At 40.8% G+C, this 17,810-nt stretch overlaps 1 pseudogene; it reads left to right on the forward strand.

Moving 5' to 3' along the window:
* Positions 1 to 12,483: 12,483 nt before the first annotated feature.
* LOC129075127 (60S ribosomal protein L26-like 1) lies at positions 12,484 to 12,959 on the forward strand (annotated as a pseudogene).
* The last annotated feature ends 4,851 nt before the right edge of the window (positions 12,960 to 17,810 follow it).

The raw sequence follows: 17,810 nt of genomic DNA on the forward strand, positions 1-17,810 counted from the left end.
CTAGCAAGAGTCCTTTCTCCCCTCTCCTTCCAGCATGGTCTTCACATTATTCCCCCATGGCATGGGGCGAACCATCTCCAAGATCTCATGCACGCGTGCTGTAACCGGGGTAGCCGCTTGCATGGCTGCCAAGGCTGTGTCCCAACCCCGGTGGGAATCTTCTCCAACAACCCCACTTCCAACTCCTTCGGCAGGCGCTGCAACCAAGGGAACTGCTTCTCCAGTTACATCCTGGGTTAAGCTTGTGCAAACCTTCCCGGTTAGCCTGTTGATATGCAAAGCGACCATCCTTGCCTATGAGGAATGAAGCTATCCAACTGTTACTGACATGCAAAATGACTCTCAGTGGCCCTTAGTGGCTTCCTCAGGTATGCTGCTGGCCAGTTACTGATATGCAAAATAACTCAGTGGCCCTGCTCCTTGTCTCCCATCCTCCATGGAAGCCCGCGGGGGTGGGGGGGGGGACGGGGAAGGGACGGTGTGTGTGTGTGTGTGTGTGTGTGTGTGTGTGTCCTATATTTCTCTTGGGTACCCTAATTTCTGGACCCCATTACAAATCCCATTTGGGGGGCCCTAAGTTCACCCTGTTATGGAATCACATTGCAAGTACTGGTAGACATGGCAAACTGGCCAAAGGATAGGCCATTAGGAATAAGAAACAAGTATGTCTTATTTTGACAACCTCTTGGAGTTTAGACTACCTGCCGGAATAACGTAACCAGTTTGAGAGGTCACACAGGGAACCAGCTGAGTGTTTTCTAGGTGGACAGAATTTCAGAGGTTAAGACCCTTCTTGATATTGGCCTTACCAAGAGTCAAGTCAAGCAAGGGTGGGATTTTCTTGAAGGTAGAAACTATTGTGACTGATTTCAGCCATACAAGGTTTGTATTTTCAAGAATTCAGCTACACAGGAGATTCAGGTCCCACTCCTCCTGCCTCACACCCACACAGCCTGCAAGCGTGCTGTCCTGTCCCCAGCTGGAAGTTAAAGCGGGAGCCTTACATCGTTCAAATTGTCCAGGGCAGCTGCAGTGTCAGCCCACCCATGTCACTGGTTTTCAGTTCCTTACGGTTTGGCGCCTGGGGGCATTCCCTTTTTATCTTTGGAGTTCAAGCATTTTGTTATATTTTATCCAACATTTTGAAATATCTTTGCACTTAAAGATTTTTCCTGAGCTCAATAGTGTTTAAAATGAAAGTCTCTCTTCTTGCCAATTTGAAATGTCACCTTCACCTTTCACTAAATTCCTGAATTTTCCTGTGGCTTTTATGGAATATTCTATCCTAGAATGAACATTTTTCCAGTTCCTGATACACACTGCCAACTTGCTTTCAGAAAGGCCAATTACCTTCCTATCAGTAATTGTTTGCAAACCCTGGGAATGATTTTCTAAAAATCATTAAATATTAAAGTGTTGCTGTTATTTCCTCTTCTTTTTATTTTAGTGAGGCTGGCCACTTTTCATGTGGTTATGAGCTCTTCGTGATCTGTGAATTATCTGTTCACCTCCCTCACCTGTCTTGCAGGGGGACTCATGTTTTTCTTAGGTTAGACCTGGGCCTAGGAAGCCACCTCAGGGCAACAAAACAGCTGCTCTGAGATCATCCGCTCAGACTCCCAGACTCCTCTGGCTCAACCAGTCTGGCTCAGACTCAGGTTTACAGATCAAAGAACACTCAGCAGCATGGGACTGAGGAGGGTGACCTGCAAACAGAGCAGCTGACGCAGAATCTGCAGGGCCCAGGGTAGGTGAAGAGGTCAGGAGCTGCTGTATCCACCCTTCTTCAGTAGCTGACAACTGAACCTAGGGTCAAAAGGAAAGACAGAGAAACCACGCAGTTTTGATAATACTCCTCTTCTGTAGCCCATGTTTTCTCTCAGTAGAAAGCAGGGGGAAGGAGGAGGGTGGGAAGCAAATGAGAAAACCCTGCTCTACCCTGCTTAGGAAGCCTACTGCCACAATGGAAACTCTGCTGGGCAGCCAGGGCACAATAAGCTGCAGAAAGACTCAGAAAAGTGCACCAACCAGCCATAGTTAAGGCCTTCATTTAAAAATCAAATTTTTTTTAATGAAAAAAAACCTGATTTCTTTTCTCAAATATAAAACTATTGTGTTTTCCATAGAGAAGTATTCTTTTTTAATTGTGGAGAAAAAAATATGACATTAAATTTACCATCTTAATCATTTTTAAGTGTACAGTTCAGTAAGCGGTATTAAGTATACATAGTCATATTGCTGTGAAACAGATCTCTAGAACCTTTTCATATAGCAAAACTGAAAGCCTATAAAAACAATAATTCTCCCTGTATCCTCTTCCCAGCTCTTGCCAACCACCTTCCTGCTTTTTGATATAAAACTATTTTTTAAATAGTGTCACAACCCAAAAATAACCACCATTAATCATTTTCCTAACAATTAACATTTTGAAATATATTTTTTTCTAGGTGTACACCCATAGGCTTTATATAGCAGAATTTTCTATCCTGTGAGTTTCACTTTACATATTATTAACATTTTCCTACAACTATAAAATTTTCATAAACTTATGTTTTAATGGTTGCCTAAAACCCTGCACTCTTCATTTTTATAGACCTGTTTCTTTCTTTTTTTTTTTAAATAAACTTTATTTGGAAATAATTTTCTTTTTATTTTTAGATTTTTAATTTCTTAATTTTTAATCTTTCAAAATACAATTTTTTTGGCTAAATCCATTTTTTTATTTTTATTTTTTAATCAATTAATTTATTTTTTCAAATACATTTGTCTCTGCCTACCCCCCACCACTTTCCCTTGCTCTCTCCCTCCTTCCCTCCCTCAACTCTTCCCCTTTGGTTTTGTCCATGAGTCCTTGCTATATGTTCCTTGACTTTCCCCTTCCCTTCCTTTTCCCCGCTCCCCCTCCCTCCTTCCCTCTTGTCTCTGTTGGTTTCTTTTCCTTTCAGTGTTGCTGATCTTATTTTCCTTGCATCTTTGTATTGTTGGTTAGGTTCCACTTATAGGTGAGATCATATGGTATTTGTTATAGACCTGTTTCTCACACCCTTCCTTTCTCTACCCATGCAAAGTGGCATAACAGCTCACACTCGCTGAGCAACTACCCTCCACCCAGCACTGTTTGGCACACTCTCCCGGAATCAGCTCATATTCCTTACATCCATCCTAGGAGCAGGGCCTGGGTCATGCCCACTTTACAGGTAGTGAGAATGAGTCACACAGGTAGTGAGTGGTGAGCTGGAGATCCAGTTTCACCGTCTGGTCCCAGATCTCACTGTACAAATCCGTCTCTCTTTAGATGAAAAAGTGAGTTGAAAAGTGTAGTCCTTCATTCAATAAATAGAAAAATAAATAAATAAATAATGTGAAGAGACAGCCAGCTGTGGATAACTTTAAGAAAATAATGAATTGACTATGTGAATTAAGCATAGACCGTTCACCTGCCTTTTACTGCTTATTTCCTTAATAGTTACTCTGTGCCACCTCACGTTGAACCATCATTGTCAATGATCATCCATCATCTGGATGTAGATGTTGTGATTCCCCTGGTAGATCGTGAGTTCCCTGAGGAAGGGCACGGAAGGGAACATCCCTTATCCTGTACTTGTCCACCCCCTCTGGCTGGGAGCTTTGTACAAGCCATGCTCAATACCTGCCCACCAGCTGGCAGTGGACAGTACATAAATCAGAGCGGAAGAAATGGTAGAAGGAGCGGTAGGTGGGGGCAAACCAAAGCTTTTGCATAGTTAGAGAGGTTGGGTAAGGAATTTAGGAAAAATTAGGAGGCTAAATTGGACTTTGGTCACTTATAATGCCATCTTAATTCATAGAACTTTGTGGTTTGTTCCCACATTCATTAGCTCATATAATTTTTACAGAAACAAACAAAGAAACAAAAAAAAAACACCCCACAAACCTGTGAGCTAGACAGAGAGACGAAGACTGTCAGAACAAAGAGGTGAATCTGGCTGGTTGAGATTTTAATTTTTTAACTAAACTCTTAATTTTAGAATAGTTTTAGATTTACATCAAAGTTGCAAAAATAGTGCAGAGCTCCCACATATTCCTCATTCAATTTTTCTCTATTTTTCACATCTATGCCACTATGGTACATTTTTAGTCACAACTAAGAAATAAACATTGTCTTATTAATATTAAATAAATTCCACATTTTATTTGGATCTCCCTAGTTTTTCCACTATCCTTTTTTTTTCTGTTCCAGGATCCTATCCAGATACACATTACACTTAGTGGTCATGTCTCCTGACTCTAGTCTGATCTTAGATAATTTCCTCTGATCAATGAGAGTTGCCCAAACTTTCCTTATTTTTTAAGACCTTAGCAGTTTTGATACAGAATATTCCTCAATTTGCAATTTGCATTCATCTGATGTTTTTCTCATGCTTAGAAGGGAAGACCAGTTGATGTCTCAGCCATTTGCTTCACATGCAAATGGTTAAAAAAGGAAAAAAAACTTTCACCTATTTGCTGATTGAAGTGACTGCTGGCCACTTCTCTCCTGAAGTCTGGCAAATAACACCATCCTGTTTGTTTTGTGCTTTGCATAACCAGTGAAACCGTGATTGTCATAGTCACTTTTCTTCAGTCAGAACTTGGTGTTCTTCCCTTGTGCATGGCTAAACCCTCCATCCTGCCCCATTTCCACATTCATCAAGAACAGGTGTCCTCTGTGCATACGGAGGGAGCCACCTAACACATAAGCCTAGATTCTTAGGAAATAATTCTGTGTTCTCGCCATTCTGACGTCCAGAATAATCTAAAGTCTAACCATGCTCCAATCCCTCAGCCTGTCTCTAGATCAGAATTTTTCATTATTTGTGTAATGATATATGTTGACTGTGTTTTTAAAAATTGAGATATAATTCACATACCATAAAATTCATCTTTTCCAAGAGTACCATTCACTCATTTTTAGCATATTCACAAGGTTGTACAATCCTCACCGCTACCAAACTCCACAACTCTGTCATCACTCCAAAAAGAACCCTGTGCTTATTAGCGGTCACTGCCCACTCTCCACCACCTCACTGCCCCTGGCAACCGCTCATCTACTTTTTCTCTCTATGGATTTGTCTATTGGGGACATTTCCTTTGAATGAAACAGTACAATACATGGCCTTTTGTGTCTGACTTCTTTCATTTAGCATAATATCCTCAAGTTTCATCCATCACGTAGCATGTGTCAGCGCTTCATTCCTTGTACAGCTGAATAATATTCCATTATATAAATATAGCTCATTTTGTTCACTAATTCATGAGCTGATGGACATTGAGGTTGTTCCTTAGTTGACTGTGTTTTGATAGCTGCTTAACACTTGCTAACTAACTCAGCTCCTGGCATCAAAACTTGTTTTCCCAATTCTTCATCCTCATCTATGTCTTACCTCCAACAAAAGATAGCTGAACAGTGGCTATAGCTGAAAACACATTTTAAAAAACACACACACACCAAAAGACCACCTGTATGGAAATCATTGCTGACTTGTCTACCATATTCATTCACTAATAGATTTACATATAGTTACTGAATGCCTTTTATGTGTTAAGCAATGTTTGAAGTTCCAGGGCTGTAAGGTTCAAGAAGATACAGGCCCTGCTCTCAGGGAGCTGGAGTCTAGTGACTGAGATAGGCATTAAACAAATCATTCCACAAACAGATATTTAAATTGCTATTAGGATAACTGCCACAGAGAAGTGCAGGAAGAATAGCACAAAGTAAGGACAGATAATGAAGGAGCCTTCCCTGAAGAGGCTGCGTTGAGTTGCAAAGATAAGGATTTGTCCAGAAGAAGGGAGGGAGGGAGGGAGGGACCTACTGTGAAACTGACATTCTGAAAGTCTTAACAGGCTTGAGAGCAAGTGGTGGGCACTGTGAATAAGAAGGGAATAGTAGACAATGAGGCTAGAGAAAGGCAGAGGGGTCTGGCCAGGTTATGTTTATGAATAAGTTATAGCTGTAGCAGCATCCTCTTGCCCAAAGCTAGGCTTAAACTGTTTTCCAACCCACCAGGACCTTTAGAAAATCTTTCAAGCTGCTCAAAATTAGGCAATTTCCTTCCAGTCCCAAGGGGAGTAATTTTGGTCCTGAAGCGTAGTCTTTCCCACAGATTCCTAGATATTTCTTGACCATCTCCTAGGTATTTTCTCGTCCACTGGTAACATCTTCCCTTTGTCTCTTCAGAACCATTCTCTGCCCTTCCCACCTTTCTCTGTGCCCCAGGAGGCTGACCTGCATGGACTCCTATCAATGGGATCCCTTGGCCATTGTGGGTCACTGGCAGAAGATTTGAAGTGAGGGGAAGGGTATGTACAGGTTGAATAATTATTCCTCTGGTTCCCTTCTGGTTGGATTGTATTTCTGAAGATCACAACTACTATCAGGAGGCTGTCTCCACACAACTGTTCTCTCTAGGTTCTTGTCATTATTTCTCCCCCTTGCTCCTTCAGGCCTCAGTGGGGACAGCTCCCCTGTTGATTTCCCCAATCCCTGCTCACACCCTGAGTCTCCCGAGATGGCTGCAACTATAGTCCCAGTCTGCATGCTCTTAAACAATGTGGCCTTGCCATTTCTCCATTGAGAGCTGGAGTCTGCTCCTCCACCCTCTTAAACCTGGGCACACCCTGGGACTGCTTTGACCAATGGAAGTTGGGGAAAATGCACTGTGCCAATTCTGGATATAGTCCTTAACTGATATACCAGCTTCTGCTTCCTGCTCTTGGGACCCTGGCCTTCATGTAAAAAAATCCAGCTTACTCCACTGGAGAGAGAAGAGCCTAGGGAAGCACTGACGTGCCAGGCAGGTCGGTGAGGAAGCCATCTGGGATGTCCAGCCCATGTGAGCCTTCCGATTATACCACACCAAGATAGCTATGACTGCATGAGAACTCACAAGCAAGCTCAGCTATTCTCAGTCAACCCTCAGAACCACAACAGATCCAAAACAAATTATTATATGCCAGAACACCTATGTTTCCTTTATTAAACTGTCTTCAAGTTGCTAGTTTGTATGCAGCATGTGTTTCCTGCTGCAACCCCATAGACCACAATCAAAAGTGTCTGTCAATAAAACTCCCATTTTAACTTCTAACCTGGATCTCAGAACCCTCTGCATACTGGGGATCGGAATAATCCTGGAAAGTCATCAGTTTGAAATCATCCTGCAAACATGGGTCTCTATCTGTCCTATTTTAACACAGCACTCAATCACCTGTTTCAGCATTTTTCAATAGCTGCTTTCAAGAACAGATGTAGCATTTTTTTTCAGCCTAAACCACCATCTTCTAGTAATTCTCCAAAATGACTAACACAAGGCAAAAGAGGAGAGGCACCCACTGTATGTTCTGTAGGTCTTTTATTTTTATATATTTATTTTTTCATCCTCACCCAAGAACATGCTTATTGTCTTTAGAGAGTGGGGAAGGGAAGGAGAGAGAGGATGAGAAACATCGATGTGAGAAACATCCATACGCGCCCTGACAGGGGACCAAACCTGTAACCTAGGTCTGTGACCAGGATCAAACCCATGACCTTTCAGTTTATGGACAATGCTCCCACCAACTGAGCAACAGTGGCCAGGGCTTCTCTAGGCCTTTCAGAAAACATTGAGTTATTCCTTTAGCTGCATACATGCAAATCTACAAGCTAGTATTTGTAAACATTAGGGAATGGGCACTGTTCAAAAAATGCCCCTCAAATGTCCCCAGGGAAAAACTGGAAGAGTCTTCAATATCACCCCACACGTGTTGGGCATTGTTATAAAGAAGAAAGAGCAAGATTCTTACCAAGAGAATTAATGAAGGTATTGAGCATATTAAGTACTCTTATGAGCCAAGATAGCTTCCTGAAACATGTGAAGGAAAATAATCAGAAAAAGAAGGAAGCCAAAGAGAAAGGTACCTGGGTTCAACTAAAGTGCCAGCCGGCTCTGCCCAGAGACACACACTGTGTGAGAACCGATGGAAAGGAGCCTGGACTGCTGGAACCCATTTCCTACGAATTCAGGATGTGCTAAGTGTAAAATAAATAAGTAAATAACTTCTATACTTAAAAAAAAAAAAAAAAAAGATGTAGCAAAACAGATTGTTTTGCTGCACAGTGAATCATTCATGCATTCAAGAAAGGATCCACTTTTTATTTTCCAAGCCAAGCAAATTGTTTTGTTTTGTTTTTTTGTAACTTCCTCAAAGGTCCCATAACTAGTCAACTCTTACATTTAATTCCTTGTCCCTCTTGGAAAGATGTTCTGGATGGTGGTGCCTGAAATGGGAGCTCAGTGTTTCTGGTAAAGGTGTAATTAGTTCTATAAATAAGAGGAGGATATAATGTATATATAGAAAGAGAAAGAGGAAAAGATTCTCTTCCCATCAAGGCTGATCTGTGAGAAACTGATTAAAGGGATCGTTTAATAATGACATGAATTATATAACCTTTCTCTCTCTTCCTGACCTTTTTGGGACTCCTGAGCTCAGGAGACCCAGCCTTTAGCTTTTTGCTAGACTTACATTTCCCTCCGCTGTGAGAGCTCTGGGCCACAAGACAGGGCTTTCCATTAAGAGCATCTCCTGGTAGCACAGCACAAACTTAAGGATCCTCTGCCCTGTGCTTTAGTGGGTGATACAGGGTCTTCCTTCCAGACAAGGTAGGAACTGAGCCCCGCTTCTGTGCTGTAGAATCTCCTGAGTGGATCTCCATGGGTCCGCAGTTTTGAAGAATTCTCTCAGCCAAGAGGCATCAAATGATTGAAAGGTTAAAGGGTTTGTTGCTGCCATCCCCCAGTGAGAACTCAAGTCCACCCCTCTAATATTCTGCCTGGAAACAAGTGCCAGAGGTGATGCAACTCTGCAAACTTTATTCAGATTCACTGCTGGGATCTACGGAAGGGGGAGATCCATTGATGGGAGCCAAACTGCAGTGAACAATCCCATCCTGAGAACATCAAGTTCTCTCAAAACACTTGCCAAAACAATGATGAAACACAATGGGGTTTCTAGTGTTTGAGAATGGGGCCACAGGTACATTCGCCTCTTAGTTGGAGGACTGGCAGAGAGAGAATAAAAAAGAATGAGACAAGCCCTGGCTGGTGTGGCTGAGTGGATTGAGTACCAGTCTGTGAAATGAAAGTACATCAGTTCAATACCCTGTAAGAGCACATGCCTCGGTTGGGGGCCAGGTCCCCAGTTGGGGGTGTGCGAGAGGGTACTGACTGATGTTTCTTTTACACATTGACATTTCTCTCCCTCTCTTTCTCCCTCCCTTCTCCCCTCTCTGAAAATAAATATATATATATATTTTTTAAGAATAAGACAAGATAATAGAATTCAGGTTTTTTGAACCAAGTCAAACCTGGAAAGGTGGGGCATTGTGCCTACTTATCACATACAGCTCTTTCATTAATAAACTCATCAAGCCCCTACCTTCATGGAACTGATACTCCTATGGGGGAAGAAAAGCAATGAATGAAAAAACATACGTTAGGAGGCATCAATGTCAAAAGAAAAACAAAGCAGGGTGCGGGATTAGAAGGGGAGGTATTTTGTGCACAGTCATCGGCACGGCCCCCAGACTGTGGCATGTAACGGGAGATGGAAATAAAGAGAGAGAACGCGTCCTGTGGATGGCTGGGGGACTAGGCATGCCGGGCAGAGGGGACAGCAAGGAACGGCAAAAAAGGAAAGAAGCAAACCAGCCTGCCCCGAGGAGGGATTAAGAGTGGGAGATGGACAGGGGAAGAGAAGCCAGGGACTCTGTGGCTCTCCTTCCCTTCCCCTAACCCTCCTACAGAAGACTTCCCGCCTGGAGACTGAACTTAGAGGACCAGGCCTTCAACAGCCAAGAACACTCACTGTGCTCTGGATACAGAAGGTGTGCCCAGTGCATGGAGCAGGGAGAGGGGAGAAGGAAAGAGGGAGGCTGCCTTAGCCTGGGTGGGGAAACCCGGTGCCCAGGTGGGATTCAGTCCAATCGGCCCAGAGGACGTCCATCCATGTGGTGACAATCTGTGGCTGGCAAGTTCACCCCTGTTACACTTGCTTAAGACAGGCCCCATAATGCAGCTGTCTACCATTCTAGAAATAACTTCTAGAACAAGAGTGAGATCTTTAAAAAAAGATTTAATTTATTTTTCAGAGAGAGGGAAGGGAGGGAGAAAGAGAGGAAGAGAAACATCAGCAGGAGAGACAAATATCAGTAGGCGGCCTCCTGCACGTGCCCTGACTGGGAACTGAACCTGCAACCCAGGCACCCACAACCTGTGCCTGTGCCCTGACTGGGAATCAAACCAGCAACACTTGGCTTTTCAGGATGATGCCCAACCAGCTGAGCCTCACTGGTCAAACCAAGAGTGAAATATTTTAAAATAATAAGTTAGTAGTTTTTAAACTTCTCTTATAAAACCTATCAGGGTCCTAGAGCCTTAACCACTTAAATCATTGTTCCCTCACATCATCCCTCTGCAGGACTCTCAGATGAGGGCCATGGGAGCAGCCAGGTTTGAAGGCTCCTGGGTGAGATGAGGCAAGGTATGTGTAAATTCCCCGAGGGGAGGGCTTATTTCCCAGGGGCAGCTGCAGGGCCTTCCCCGCCAGAGCCCCAGCTGGTATGGACTCAACCAGACGGACAGCCCCTTAAGTTTTATCTGCATCTCTGTTTGTCCCTCTGGTCTGTGCCCAACTGCTGCAGAGTTGAGTGACCTAGCTGACACCACCAGCCGCACACAGCTTTTCACGTTTATTTGGTTTTGGGTCAGTACAGATGCAGACGCACGCTTGCACCCCTTCATGTCCAAAGGCATTCATAGATGGCAGGTTGGGATTAGAGACCCAGTCTGGGGCGGTGAAACGAATTGTCCTGTGTTACCCCAGTAGTCCTATTTAGTCCTCTCGATAGTGAGACTGGAACACTTTCTCTGCTACTGCATCTCCTGCAACCTCTGCTTTGCTCACTGCAGTCTATTTGCCTGGTTATGCCTGGAACATGTCAAGTGCAGTCCCATCTCAAGCCCTTCCCCTCTCTCTAAAAACCAATAAGCATGTCCTCAGGTGAGGATAAAAAAAGAAGTTAGACATATACTTAACATACAACCCTAAGAAAAGACATTCCACTCCTAGGGAAAGAAATAAAAACTTATGCTCATATAAAAACCTGTATGTGAATGTGTATAGTGGCTTTATTCATAACTGTCAAAAACAGTAAATATCCTTCAATTCCTGGATGAATAAACAAATCATGGTACATTCATATAATGGAACATTATTCCACAATAAAGAGGAATGTACTACCCATATACATATCAACATGAATAAGTCTCACATGCATTAGGCTAAATGAAAGAAGCCTGACTCAAAAGTCTCCAGGCAGTATAATTTCATCTACAGGACATTCTGGAAAAGGCAGGATTACAAGGATAGTAAACAGATCAGTGGTTTTGCAGGGGCTGGGGATGGAGAAAGAGATGGTCACATATGGGAATTTTGGAGTATGAAGGAATTCTTCCCTATCTGGTTATATGATTGAATACATTTGCAAAAACTTCAGTACTATACACCAAAAAAAGTGCATTTTACTGTTTGTAAATTGTACCTTAATTTTTAAAAAGGAAGATAATAGGTTACCTCAAAAAAAACAAAAACAAAAAAACACCCAAATCAAAAACACTTGTGCCGATAAAGGTGCCACTGAATCCCAATCCCATGATCTCATCCTCCAGGATAGCACATTGCTGTTTGCACTAATAATGCTTTGAAATTATGATTTTATTTAAAAATTGTGGCCTTTGACTTCCAAAATACGTGAATGTAAAAAGACACAGAGGGATACCATAATTAGGTTGCAAACCTTCCCTGCCCTCCTCCCTGCTCCTCCCGTCCACATCTAGGGTTGTATCTCACATGCTCTCGCATTACTTCAAGTCTAAGCTGCCAGGGATCAAAACCTGTCTCATCATTTTAGACATAAAAGAGAAAATGCCAGCAATTATAATTATAAAACGCTATCAGTTTTAAGATGCATCTCAATTTTTGAGACATTGACCCATAAAAAGAAACTGTCTTAATATCTATAAAATATGGCACACATTTTTACATGTTCTACTTTATTTGCTGTTTGCCCCATTAGAATGTTGATTCCATGAGGGCAGCATTTTGCCTATTTTGTCCCCTGATGTATCTCTGGTGCCTAGCATATAGGAGATGCTCAAAAAATATTTGCTAAATGAATAATAATATAATACTAGCTAATATTTATTGATCATTTGTGTCAGGTGCTGTTCAAAGTTCTTAATTTGTATTAACTCTTCTAATGTTGAATATGTTATCAGAATGGGAATTTATTAAAATTAGCAACAACCCAGAGAGTAATACTTTTCAATACCTAGCCTAACCAGAACATAAAATTAAGCAAAGAAAAGAAGAAGAAGAAAAGAGTATGTGGCCATTTTTGTGGACATCATAGACGTGCCAGTGGTCAAAATGAAGTTCAATCCCCTTGTGACTTCTGACCGGAGGAACTGTAAAAGGCATTTTAATGCACCTTCCCTCATTCTCAGGGAGATTATGTCTTCTCCTCTTTCCAAAGGACTGAGACAGAAGTACAGTATTTGATCCATGCCCAACCATGCCCATGAAAGGATGATGAAATTCAGGTTGTGTGAGGGCATTACAAAGGGCAGCAAACTGGCAAAGTAGTCCAGGCTCCCAGGGAGAGATATGTCATCTACACTGAATGAGTGCAGTGGGCGAAAGCTAATGGCACAACTGTTCACGTGGACGTTCACCCCAGCAAGGTGGTTATCACTAGACTAAAGCTAGACAAAGACCACAAGAAGATCTGCAAAGCCAAATCTCGCCGAGCAGAAAAGGAAATGGGTAAATACCAGGAAGAAATGATTGAGAAGATGCAGGGATACACAGGCGGCAGCATTTGGGGATGCGTCACGGCTCACTGAGAAGGCCTAGATGAAAAGCTAGTTGGGAACACTGCCCCTCAAACATGTCTTACTGCCTTCCTCCTAATAGGAATATAACACATTAATTTTTTTTTTGCAAAAATAAAGGAGTCTCTAAGTATCACCTTAACAATAAACTGTTAAATAATAATTTTATTCATTAACAAATATTGATCAAGCATCTCTATACCTTGGACAAGTTCTAAATACTTGACAAATATTAACTCATCTAATTCTCACAAGACCAACACAAGGTAGATACTATTATAAGCCCTGTTTTACAAATGAGGAAACTCAGGCACAGAAAGGTTAAGGAACCTGCCCAAGATCACACAGCTACTAAATGGCAGAGTCAAAACTTAAGCCAAGGAAGCCTGCTCCAGCATCTGCATTCTTACCCACCAGACTACACTATCTCATAGCCCCTAAATCATCCCATCAAATATTGATGATACTTAAGTGGTAGTCAATAAATCAACACAAATCTTTAACTTTTGTGACCACAGTGGCTCTCCCTACCCCCTGGATTATTAGGCCATTTAGTATTCTGGCCGACATTACAAGTAGCAGAAAGAAGGCAGAGCCAATTTGCTCCCATTGGCTTTTGTTCTGTTGACATTTACTGTCTTTTATATGCCAAGCACTGTGGTAGATGGCTCGGATAGACAGATGAAGAGACAGGCTGGTAACCCAATGTTAGCCACTATGAAGATCTGTAGCAGGTGCAGGATAAACTCAGGGGAAGAGAGGGAACTTCATCAATCCTTGAGATTAAACTTGAAGAAGCCAATTTGCCAAGGGAATGAGCGAAGAAAGTCTGGAGTTAACTGGGCTGCAAACCTGCTGCCCTTCAGACCTGAAGATGAGTAGATTCATTGTTCTCTGTTGACAAAATGGTTTTCAGTCCTCTGGAGCAAGAGATCAGCTCTACTTCCCTATCTCTGCTAGAACAAATATTGAGAAATGTCAGGCTCAATGACTGCACTATTGCACCCTATTGCATATGCCATAGAATGGATCTATTCTTCAACCCCTGCCCCACAAAATAAGACTCAAGGGGCCAAGGCAGAGCTAAATCCTGTTAAATGAGTGTGGAGACTAACTGAAGGCCACGCCGGGACACAGAGAGCAAGGGAAGAACCCAGAAAGAGTGACTGGAGATTAATCCTGCCAAATGTCCTGTAAACAAGGGATAAACGAGGCATATGGAGGTGGCGACAGAACATTGCCTGAGGTCAGACCAGTAATCAGTAACTACAAGGCATGTTCTTACTACAACAGCTGTTCTGGGAACTCCTGTCTCTTTTCTTAAAAAAAGTTATAAATATACACACGGGTACTTATATCAGTGTTTTCTCAAGAGACTTCATATATGTATGTGATCAATTTACCAAAGTGACCAATACATTTGCTTATAAATGTTACTAATTTTTACGACTCTACTGATTTTTCAACTAAGTTCCCACTTAGATATCACTGAGCCCAAACATGAAAATTATTAACTGTAATGCTTTTGTGTCTTGTAAGTATTTGATCAATGTTTCCTGGTTGTGTTTTGCCAAAGTATAGACTCTAGGAAAGTGTATGCACCTCTGTTTCTTTTCATATTTGTGCACTTCTGAGGGCAGGGGCCATATTTGTTTAATTGATTTTTACACAGTGTTAGTTCCACACAAAAGAGCATACATAAACAATCCACTGTAATTTAAAGGTGGATGTTTATTTTTCAACAGGAGGTTAAAATATGGGTGCATTTACACATCTCAGTTTTTAAAAACTCATAAAACAAAGGTGAGTTACAAGTGCTAAATAAATCAGACCAAAAATACACCCTAACTAATCAAAATGACAATTTGGGCAAGCTCATATACAGGGTCTGGCAGAAGTATTGCCTGCTTGAGTGTGGTTGGTAAGGTAATAATATGGGTGTAATAATTTATAATTTTATTTTGAACATTTCACTTAAAATTTCATATGGTGTGCTTGAGTGTAATATTGTTATGTTACAGAATTACATGCTTATGATTTTGTAATAAAAGATTCTGTAGTTAAAAAAAGGGACATTACTTGCGCTGGCCCCTGTATGTTGACTTTCTATCAGTAAGAGAAAATTCTCAACTGGGTCTGATACAGGCAAAGTTGAAGAAAATCCCAGCATATCAGTAGAGCTCCTCTTCCAATTGCCCTTCTCCATGTATCTTCAAGTCATGCCTATCTCAATTTTCCCCTCTTAAAAAAAAAAGTTTTTTCACACTTATATTGCCCCCCTGGACAAAATATGGGAGGTAAAGTGTAAAGTAGTGCCAAGAGAAGATAAAAATGACTAACACTTAGAACTTATTATATGCTAATCCCAATTTTAGGTGTTTTACATATCTTAAGTCATTTAATTCTTTCAACCACCCTATGAGGTCAATTGTATTACACTCATTTTCAATGAAGGAAAAATTTTCATTTCATTGAAGGAAACTTAGGTCCAGAAGGATTAAACGTCTTACTCAAGTTGACAAATCTATGAGAGTGGATCTGTGATTCAAACTCAGATATTCTGGCTTCCGGATCTCCCTGAACCACTGATATGTGACTAGGATTTGCCAGTCACCTTGATAGTTATCATGAGTGGTTTTGACGTGGGGACTTAGTAAGTGGTACATTAACTCTCAAATTTCTTAAAAACCATAGGAAAACCACAGTCTGAAAAAAAGAAAAGCAACAAAAATTCCAAAACATTTAAAACTTACTTTAAGTTATTGATGTGATGTACATTTTGGTAAGAATGGAAGATCCGGAAGCCTGGGGACCTCTGCTGATACTCAAGCTATAACATTTCTTTACTGTGAGTTTATTTATTTATTCACCTACTGCAGGACATCTTAGATGGTTCCAAGTTTTGGCAATGATGAATAAATATCCATGTGCAGGTTTTGATGTGGACATAAGTTTTTTAATCTGTTGGGTAAATACCACAGAGCACTATTGCTGGATCATCTGGTAAGAGTATGCTCAGTTTTGTAAAAAACTACCAAACTGTCTTCCAAAATAATTGTACCATTTTTTAAAAAAGATTGTATTTATTTTTAGAGAGAGGGGAAGGGAGGAAGAGAGAGAAACATCAATCTGTGGTTGCTTCTCTTGCACCCCTAGCTGGGCACCTGGCCTGCAACCCAAGCATGCGCCCGGACTAGGAATCAAACCAGCGACCCTTTGGTTCACAGGCTGGTACTCAATCTCCTGAACCACAGAGGCCAGGGTTAGTTGTACCATTTTTCATTCCTACCAGCAATGAATGAGATTCCTTTGTTCCACATCTTCACCAGTATTACCAGTGTTCTGGATTTGGGCCATTCTAATAGGTAGTGGTTAGTAGTTTATTCTTTTGAGTTTTCCTGATGACATATGATATGGAGCATCTTTGCATGCACTTATTTGTCCTCTGTATATCTTCTTTGATGACATAAATGTTAAGGTCTTTGGTCCATTTTTAAATTAGGTTGTTTGTTTTCTTATTGTTGAGTTTTGAGAGTTCTTTGTATGTTTTGAATAACACTCCTTTATCATGTGTGTTTTGTTTGCAAGTATTTTCCCTCTGTGGCTTGTCTTCTCATTCTCTTGATAGTGTTAATTCTAATGAAGTTCATCTACCAATTATTTCTTTCATGGATCATGCTTTTGGTGTTATATTTAAAAAGTCATCACCATAAGTCATCTAGGTCATCTAGGTTTTCTCCTATATTATCTACTGGAGTTTTATAGTTTTGCATTTTACATTTAGGTCTGTTATCCATTTTGAGTTAATTTTTATAAAATGTGTAAGGTCTGTGTCTAGTTTCATTTGTGTGTGTTTATGCCCAACTTTTCCAGCACCATTGTTGAAAAACTATCTTCACTCCATTATACTGCTTTTGCTCCTTTGTCAAAGATCAGTTGGCTATATTTATGTGGGTCTGTTTCTAAGCTCTCTATTCTGCTCCATTGATCTATTTATCTATTCTTCCACCAATACCACACTGTTTTGATTTATGTAGCTCTATAGGAAGTCTTAAAGCCAGAGAGTCTAGACATTTTGCCTCTCCATATGAACTTTAAAATCAGTTTGTCATTATCCACAAAATAACTTACCAGGATTTTGTTTGAGATTGCAGTGAATCTACAGATCAAGTTGAGGAAAACTGAGAATTTGACAGTATTAACTCTTCCTGTCCGTGAACATGGAGTATATCTCTCCATTTATGTAGTTTTCCTCATATAGATCGTGTACATACTTTGCCATATTTATACCTATTTCATTTTTTGTAGTATTAATCTCAGTGCCATTGTTTTTTAATTTCGAATTCCCCTTGTTCATTGCTGCTATATAGCAAAGCAATTGATTTTTGTATATTTACCTTGTATCCTGTAGCCTTGCCATAATTGCTTGTTAGTTCAAGGAGTTTTCTTGGTTTGATTCTTTTGGATTTTCTACATAAATTATCATGTCATCTGTAAACAAAGACATTTTTATTTCTTCCTTCTCAATCTGTGTATCTTTTATTTCTTTTCCTTCTCTTATTGCATTAGCTAGAAATTTCAGTATGACATTGAAAAGCAGAGGTGAGGGGGACATTCTTGCATTGCTCCTACTTTTAGTGGGAAAGGTTCGCATTCCTCTTCATAATGTATGAAATAAGCTGTAGAGTTTTGTTTTTTGGTTTTTGTAGATTTTTTTTTATCAAGTTGAGGAAATTCATCTCTATTCCTAGCTTACTGAGAGTTTTTATTCTGAATTGTGCTGCAATTTCTCAAATGTTTTTCCTTCATCTGATCAAATTTTTTTTTCCTCCTTAGCCTGTTAATGTGATGAATTACATTAAT

This window comes from Pteronotus mesoamericanus, unplaced genomic scaffold (genome assembly GCF_021234165.1).
Source record: "Pteronotus mesoamericanus isolate MK-2021 breed Mesoamerican mustached bat unplaced genomic scaffold, CSHL_Meso_final contig_52, whole genome shotgun sequence".
Classification (NCBI taxonomy): domain Eukaryota; kingdom Metazoa; phylum Chordata; class Mammalia; order Chiroptera; family Mormoopidae; genus Pteronotus; species Pteronotus mesoamericanus.